Genomic DNA, 8,864 nt, shown 5'->3' with positions numbered 1-8,864 from the left:
TTCGCTGTTGTTGTTATTGTTGTTGTTTGTTTGTTTGTGTGTTGTTAACCCTGAAAGGGGACTCTATGTTCTCTAGGATTTACCATTTAGAAAACAGAAAATGAATTGTCACTTCACCAGGGTCAACAGTGCTAAAACGTTCTGGGATTCAGAAAAATGCCATCAGATTGGTGGTAGAGATGTTTCCTTCTAGAGTTTACTTGTGACTTTCTCCAGGGCCCGCACTTCATGTCTCTGTGACACATCTTCTCCCAGAGCTCACACGGCTTCCTGTAACCGTGCTTGGTGCTTGCTCTTCAAGCTCTACTGTTTCTGAATGTTGGTTGAACCCCCAGTGAGAAGAGGCTCTTGTGTATTACCCATTCCCATTGCTCTCCAAGAATGAAAAGAGGTCCCACAATTAAGCCTGCAGTGTGCAGAGAGCAGCTGAGAGGAGCCCTACTGTGTGTGACTGTGGTGGTGGGTGGCAAAGCAGGGGATCAGGACCCCCAACCATCTTTGGGGAGAAGGTCATTAGGTCAACCTCCCACCCCCTCCTGCCAGAGGATGCCAGCTGATGCTTAATAGAATACTAGATAGCCAGCCAATGAGCGGTTATCCGAGGCTCACAGTCTGTTCATTCATTCATTCATTCATTCATTCATTCATTCATTCATTCATCCATTCATCGTATTTCTCTCTCTCTCTCTCTTTTTTTTTTTTTTTTTGGTTTTTCGAGACAGGGTTTCTCTGTGTAGCTTTGTGCCTTTCCTGGAACTCACTTGGTAGCCCAGGCTGGCCTCAAACTCACAGAGATCTGCCTGGCTCTGCCTCCCGAGTGCTGGGATTAAAGGCATGAGCCACCACCACCCGGCCTCATCGTATTTCTCACATGCCAAATACTATGCAAGGTAAGAAACAAAACGCTCAATAAAGAGTCATCTTCCACTGAAAGAATTACAGACCGGAATGTGAGACAGACCTACCAACAGTAAGAATGTCACAGTGCATCTTGAAATGTTAAGCTAAAAGAACATCATGTTTCAACCAGGGCTGACTTTGCTCCCAGAGAACATTTGTCATATCTAGAGACATCTGTTTGTCATAGATTGGGTGAGAGTTCTTACTGGTATCTAGAGGCCAGGGACACAGCTAAACCACCACCACCCGTGCTTAGGACAACCAGCCTCCCATGGTGAGGAATCATCCAGCCCAAAATGTCAGTGATACTAGGCTGAGTACCTCGTGGGATATGTGGTGATGTGGTCAGTCCGATCTGGCCAGCCCTATGCTCTGGGTCCCCTCAATCATTTCTGCTCTTTTCCCACCTCCATCACTATCTGGCTTTTGCCCCTCAGCCAGTTCCTTTACCCCCACAACTTTAGCTTCATCTATAGAACAGAGTCCAGATCTCTAAGCTCTAAATCCCTCCCAGTCTGAGAGTCTATGGTTTATTGGGCCCATGTTTGCGCTTCCACTGAACTCTGCTCCCCACAGGATAATGCTGGGGACAGTGACCCTGCCCTGCTTCAGGTCAAGGAGATAAACTAGCTTCCTGTGCTGCTCTTGCGCATACATCAAGGAGGAAGCTCAAACACCCTGGCTTAGGACCGTTCTATCACAACTAAAGCTTCCCTATCGATACCCAAGAGCCATTTAACCTGCCTCCCAGATCTGAAGGAAAGGTTTGAGTGAATGAAGCTGAGTGGAAATTTACTCAGATGCTGTTTCAGTGATTAGATCCAACCACAGACGACACTTCATTCCCTTTGAGGCGTCTGAGGCGGTGAGGGGGCAGGAGGGTCCAGTCCAGCGATGTGGGGGCAGTGCCTATGGAGGGGTACTGTCTCTAGGTGTCTGTGGGCAGCCTCAAAGGGGACCTCTTGTCACGTCTCCTTGAATACAGGGTGGCCTGGATTCTTAGCCACGTGTTTCAGACTGTCAGGATGTGTGAATCAGACACTCAGAAACTCATTCCTGCCCCCTTCCTCCGGTGATGTTTGCTGAGCTCATCCTCCTAACAGAAAGACCCTGTCAGGGCTGGCAGGCTGGAAGACAAGAGCAGGTAGGAGACTCAGAGGAGCCAAGGGCTGGGAGAAGGGAGTCCAGAAGTTCCAGAATATAAGGCTGCCTCAGTGCTCAGGCAGGGCTAGCTGTCACCAGAGAGGCAGGAAAAGCCAGCAAGGCAGGCGTGGCTTTGGCGTATACCCTGGTTCCAATGTCACTAGGTTCACTGTCCCAGGGAAGAGCATCCAAGTCTTCAACTGGAACGCCTTTGTGTCCTCTCCACTGACACCCAGAGCCATTTGAGGTAAGCCGTCTGAAAGCAATGAAAAATAGGCCCTTTTATGCCTTTTTAACAGAGGGAAAAAAAACCTAAATCCCAGACACATTCAGTAACACACCCAAGTTACTTCAGCTGCTAGACTAAGGGGACTCCATCAATGCGGCTGTCAGATTTGCTTCACAGAAGCCACAGACAATAAATGTTCCCAAGCTAGACAGCTAGACACATCGCTTGCATTCACTGTTTTGTTTTTGTGTTTTATTCTGTTTGGGGAGAGGACAACATGATTTATATCTAGGAGTATATGGAAATCTTTCTTAAGACTTATTTTTTAATTAAATGTGTGTGTGTTTGTGTGTGTGTGTGTGTGTGTGTGTGTGTGTGTGTGTGTGTGTGTGTGCGCGTGCGCGCGCGCATGTATATGTGCACATGATTATAGTACCCACAGAAGGCTAGAAGAGGGCATTGGTTTCCCTGAAGCTGAACTTGGAGGAAGTTGTGAGCTGCCCAATGTGGATGCTAGAAACCAAACTCAGATCATCTACAAGAGTAGCAAGCACTCTTAACTGCTGATCTGTCAGCACCTGTGTGTAGTGGGTAGCTGTTCCAGCTTTGACCTTGAAGTACTGCCATGCCTACCTATGACCTGCCCCTGGGGCATGGCCGAAATGGGAGCCCTTAAGACTGGAGATCCTTCCGGGCCGGCCCTCTTGGCTCCTCATGATCCTGGATACTAGATGGCAGACCGAGTCAGAGTTCTCCAGAGAATCCCATTGGACTTCACCTCACCTCTCCTGGATCCTGTAACCAACCCCTTTACTGGCTGTAAGTTACCCCAAAACAAACCTCCTTTTAAGTACGTGGAGTTGCCTTGCTAAGTCCCCACATCACCTGCGTAGCAGATCTTAAGTGTACAGTTCAATGATTCTCACACACACGTACACTTGTGCAGTATGCATGAAGATCAACATACAAATCCTTACCACCCTAGAAAATCCCCACATCCTGTTTTACTCACAAGTCACCCCCCTTTCGATAAATATCTTTTTATTTCTATCATGATAGTTTAGTTTTGTCTATTCCTCATATCATCGATCTCATATTCTTTTGTCTAATGTACTTTTTGTGTTGTGGTGACATTTGCTCCTTTTAGTGTGGGATACTATTGCATTGTATGAGTGCACTCTGTTACGTTTATCCATCCTCTTATTGAGGATGTTTGGGTTGTTTTTAGGTTTGGGCTTTTATGATTATTTATTCTAAAGATGAGAGTTGGGTGGGGACTCAATTGTTGATGATGATGATAACTTAGCCTGGTTTTAATTCCTCTCCAAAAAACAGCTGATCAATTCATCCTCCAAAGGTCTCAAAAAAAAAAAAAAAAAAGATTCAGGAGGACGTGCTAGATACCCCTAGGAGATCTTTTCAGCTGTGAAACCCTCCAGTGTCACCTCTTTTCTGCCTGGAGTCTGCTGTTCTGTGCTGGTTTAGGCAGCATTACAGATGCATTTATTTCAAGCCCCAGCACAGAGGGAGGTTATCTCAACACAGAGATGGGACCTATGCACCTGAAAACTCATCAAGTAAGACCAGGGGTTTTACTCAAGTATAAGAAGCATACCAACCCCTCTTCACCTCTTCAGATGACATTTATTCCCCAACCAAAAAGAAAAGAAAATGATCTTCATCCCCCCACCCTCAAACTGGAGCAGCTTCAAAAAATAATAATAATAATAAACTTCTGCTTTGGTGTAAACATAGTTTTTTCCCATCAAAACTCATGCTGACTTCACTCCATCACAGAGACAGGCACAGAACAGCATTGAGGAGCATCTGGAAGAGGATTAGGTTCAGAAAAAGAATTAACACTTTTCACCTGGAAAGGGGCTCTCAATTTCTCAAAACCGAATTAGTTAGCACGAGAATGAGTTGTTATAAAGCAAGCCTGAGACTCCCTCTCTTTCTCCCTTTCTTCGTCTCCCCACTTCTGTCTCCTTTCTATTTCTCACTGTGAAGTTCTTATCAGCACCAGGCTAATGCTGGTACCATGCTCTTAAACTCCCAGAACCCCAAACCAAAACATAGTTCTTTTTGTTATAAGTTACCTAACTTCAGGTGTTCTATGGTAGTAGCAGAAAATGGGTTGAGTTACTCTCTTGCCTCCATGAACATCAACAGCAGTTTCTCCTGGGGATGTGTGGGAAGACCAAATCCCACAGTGGAGCCATGGACCTGGCCTCCCTCCAAAGCTCATCCAGTAGGCATACTTCCTGGGTCCTGCACGGCATCCTACCTCATTCTTATCCTGAGTCTTCTTATCCATGTGTTTTTCTAATCCCACCTCTACCTGCTGAACCCAAGTACAACATACAACCTTACTCCATCACAGGGAGAGGCATCCCTGGGCATGCAAAGGAAACAGTGAACAATCATTTGAATAATACACATATTATTAAAAAATCATTTTGCTGAAGACTTAGTCTATGAGGGTCTACTAAGCCAGAAGCACTGAACTGCCCAAAGTCAGAATTACTACCTTTATGGGACATAGCATCTTATACACAGGCACCCACCAAATGCCTACCGTGGTGATCCATGACTGTCAACTTGGCAGGATCTAGAATTACCAGGGAGACAAGCCCCTGGGCCTGTCTGTGAGGGATTATCTAGATTAGATTCACGGAGGTAGGAATACTCTTCCTAACTGAGAATGGAACCGTTCCATGGACTAGAGTTCCCTATTGAATAGAAACAAAAAAGAGGGCTTGAAGATACGGCTCAGTGGTTGAGAGCACTTACTGTCCTTGCAGATGGCCCAGGTTTGGTTCCTAGAACCCACATGCTGGCTCACAACCATCTGTCACTCCAGTTCCAACTCTAACATAGCACGCGTAAGTATGTGTGTGCGTGTGTGTGTGTGTGTGCGTGTGCGTGCGTGCGCTAACACTCACACACATTCAATAAATAAATCTATAAAGGACTACGACAGATAAGACCATTACTCATCTCTCTGCTTCTTGAATGAAGATGCATGTGACCCCCTGCCACCATGCCTTCCCTGCCCCATAAGCCAACTCATGTCCTTTCTTCTTTAAGCTGCTTTTTTGTCAGGTATTCGAAGATGCATGTGACCCCCTGCCACCATGCCTTCCCTGCCCCATAAGCCAACTCATGTCCTTTCTTCTTTAAGCTGCTTTTTTGTCAGGTATTCGAAGATGCATGTGACCCCCTGCCACCATGCCTTCCCTGCCCCATAAGCCAACTCATGTCCTTTCTTCTTTAAGCTGCTTTTTTGTCAGGTATTCGGTCACAGCTATAAGAAAAGTAACTAACACGCCTCCTGAGGTCCTCAGAACCAAAACACCATGTGCTGGATGTAGAGACTCCAATTCACCCCCTTCCCTCCGGGCTCACCCTTGATCTCTCTCTCCTCCATTCCCCTCCTCTCCTCCTGTGGTCACTAGTCCATGCTCCCTGCTGATCTCTGTCCTTGGTGGGCTCAGAAGAGGATAGGGAGCAATAAGATGTAGACATGGCAGCGAAAGACCTTTGGCTCAAGCTGTTCAGGTTCTTGTCTCCCCCTTCAGAAGCCGCTGTTCCCTCAACATTACCTCACACGTGCCTGGAGAGTCTTCTGGGGACCTCATCTGACCCAGTGCCTCAGTTTCCCCTAGTGAGGTGTAGGGCACATCCCACCCTCCTAGCTTTGCTAAGGTAAGAGAGGAAATGGTTCCTGGGAGGTCAAGGGAGGTCAAGGACAACAGGCAGCCCTGGTTCTGGTCTGTAACTGTCCTTTCTCTAAATGAGACTCACCCTCAGTACATGAAAGCCACACTGTATCATCAGCCAGCCGGTGTCATCCCACTTCGTCCACACCTGCCAGGACTCTAAACACCAGGGTGTTTTTCTAACCCCTCCCGCCCTCCACCCACCTCTTGTTCTTTCGGAGCAAATCCTTCCCCAGAGTTCCCAAATTCAGAAGAGAGGAAAAGAAAGATTTTCTTCCATTTTGATTGTGAAAATAAACCAATTGTTAGTTTCTTACCCAAAATCAGATTCGGAAATGAACTGGTCCTGGGCTGGATTTGACTGTTAAAGACAAATGTGAAATTGCTTCTGAGGTGTTTTTGGAAATTCACGGACGGTGGCCAGGAGACAAGCTGCTGAGGCTGTGGTTATTGGCATGGCGATTCAGAGCGGGAAATTCCTTACATAACTGGGAGCAGACGCCAGCTCCTCCCTAGGCTCCCTCCGGTTCCCAGACTGCTACCCACTGGGTCTGACCGTGGCTGGCCGTCCTCTTACTGTTAAGTCACAGCAAATGTTCACCCCGATGCTTCTAGGCCAGGGTTCGGGGAGAAGATAAGAAAGACATTAACCTCTCTCTCCAAAAAGTCTCCACATGCCTTCTTCTATGTAACGCAGCCTCTCCAGGGAACTTTCCATTCTAGAATATTCCTTTGGGCAACATACCCACCCCCACCTTTCACCTCTCTGACCACACACACACACACACACACACACACACACACACACACATACACACACAGAAAGAGAGAGAGAGTCAGGGTAGGCTAGCTGCTACAATCAACACCCCCAACATCTTAGTGAATTAGCACAATAACAGTTTCACACTTGCTCACAATTAGTATTTGCTGATCTTGCCAAATTAGGCCATGACTACAAAGGGCTTTGTTTAGTTGTGTGGTTAGGGTTTTTTGTTGTTGTTGTTGTTTTGTTTTTGTTTTCTAAATTATACTCCTTGCTTTCTAAGTCACAATTCTTTGGGGAACAGGAGCTTGCACACTTTTATGGAACTGAGAGGTTCTTCTTTACAGTTTGGAACACAAAGAACAGATCCCAGAGAGCATTGTGTGAGCCTCACAAAGTTAGCAGATCTGGTCCAAAGTCTCAGGCAGCCCAGCCATTGGTGGACCTAACCCTTACTCCCCTGACACACTGCTCTGGGAAGCAGAACTTCCAGCAACAACTAGGTATTCCAGCCTCTCATAGACATGGCAGCTGAATTGCCCAAAGACCTTTTGCAGCTGGCAGAGAATACTCTGTGCACACGGGTGTAGATTTCTCGGATTGCATGGGTGCTGTGGGACAACATTCTGGCCTGGCCTGGCACAAGCCTACATGTAACTGAGTCATTAATGATGGCTGTCCTTGAGGCAGAGTGACCCTTCTGATTGGAGGCTGGCACTTTGTGACTTCAGCTGTGCTTCTGCTATCATACCAGCCTACCTCACTTGTGGGTTTAAAAGAGAATCCGGACCAAAGGTGCTGGCTGTGTAGACAAAGATGGGGAATTCAGGAGACTCAGACTCCGGGTTCCAAGCCAAAAGAGAAGGCTGGAAGCTGGCCCAGGCATTCCCACTGTTCAAAACCTGTGACTCCTGACTTACATTCATCTGCTCATTCAGGCAACACTTCTACAGACTGAATGGGTCTATTCATCTTGCCCGTCATCCTTCCCTTGGCCATGCTTCTCTGTATCCAGGTGGCTGACTTCTGTGGACCATGTCATCAAGCTCGCTTGCCTTTCAGCTGCCAGATGGTTCAGGATATTGGGAGGCAAGGGGTGGGAGCTGGAAGGTGAAAGTAAGAGTCTGGAGAGGGACAGCAGGAGAACAGCAAGCCTTACTAAGGCTGTCCAGCTTCCGAGCCGATCAATCAGAAAACATCCAGGGAGCTCTGTCCCCTCGAGGTCCTTTGGACAACTCTTGCAGATTTACAAAATAACTTCTATGAGAAAACAGGATACCAGAAGCCGGCAAGTATCAGAGCCAGGAGAACTAACTTCTTAAGATGCAATCATGTGCTGGGCCAGCTTGTACAGGGTGCCCAAGAGCCCACTGTTAGCATTTCAGAAGCTTGCACACTGCCTTTTGAAACATTTGGTAACTTCAGATCAACCTTGGTGGGAGTATTTTCACTGAAGAAATTGGCAATCAAATTAGGGCTTCTCTCCACTCTCTGTGTACTGGTTTACCAGGGGTCTCAAGACAAAAGGCTTCGAGGCAGGCTAGAGGATTAATTTTGCAAGCAGAATCTCATAGGCTCAAGCTGAAACCACAGCTCCCCTAACAGCTGACCTTAGGCAGATTCCTTGACCTCTCTGCGCCTGTTTCTTCATGTATATACAGTACCAATGCATTGAATGCTTCGTCTGTAGCGGTATTGGTCTCAGCGCTTACACACATTAGTTCATCGATTCCTAAGAGCGATCCCTGGAAAGGAAACTATCAGTCCCTCCATTCTGGAGAGGGGAAATGGATGCAAAGGTGGATGGAGGGACTACCCTAAGATCTCATAGAAACTGGCAGAGTAACAAGAGCCTGGTCCAAGAGCCCGGCCTGGCTTCCGACCCTGCCCTGCCTGATCCACGGACTTTAGTTTGGTTAATTGAAATTGAAGTATGTAATGGGGCACACCAAGAAGACTTTTATATATATATATATATATATATATATATATATATATATATATATATAGAGAGAGAGAGAGAGAGAGAGAGAGAGAGAGAGAGAGAGAGAGAGAGAAAGAGAGAGAGAGTAATGCCTTCTCAATGCTGTGTTGATTATATGTAGGA

At 46.7% G+C, this 8,864-nt stretch overlaps 1 long non-coding RNA gene across 1 annotated transcript; it reads right to left on the bottom strand.

Annotated features, from left to right (window-relative positions):
- Window positions 1-906: 906 nt before the first annotated feature.
- Window positions 907-6,717, bottom strand: LOC128099108 (uncharacterized). The gene is made up of 2 exons (XR_008214431.1): window positions 6,312-6,717; window positions 907-2,299 (listed from the first exon to the last, which is right to left on the bottom strand). It is a non-coding gene; the product is annotated as an uncharacterized LOC128099108 (long non-coding RNA).
- Between the last annotated feature and the right edge of the window lie 2,147 nt (window positions 6,718-8,864).

The sequence above is a fragment of the Peromyscus californicus genome, unplaced genomic scaffold, assembly GCF_007827085.1.
Source record: "Peromyscus californicus insignis strain IS unplaced genomic scaffold, ASM782708v3 Scaffold_6__1_contigs__length_162567912, whole genome shotgun sequence".
Taxonomy (NCBI): Eukaryota; Metazoa; Chordata; class Mammalia; order Rodentia; family Cricetidae; genus Peromyscus; species Peromyscus californicus.
The sequence above is the reverse complement of the archived record's forward strand: the minus strand, read 5'-3'. Positions and strand labels throughout refer to the sequence as shown.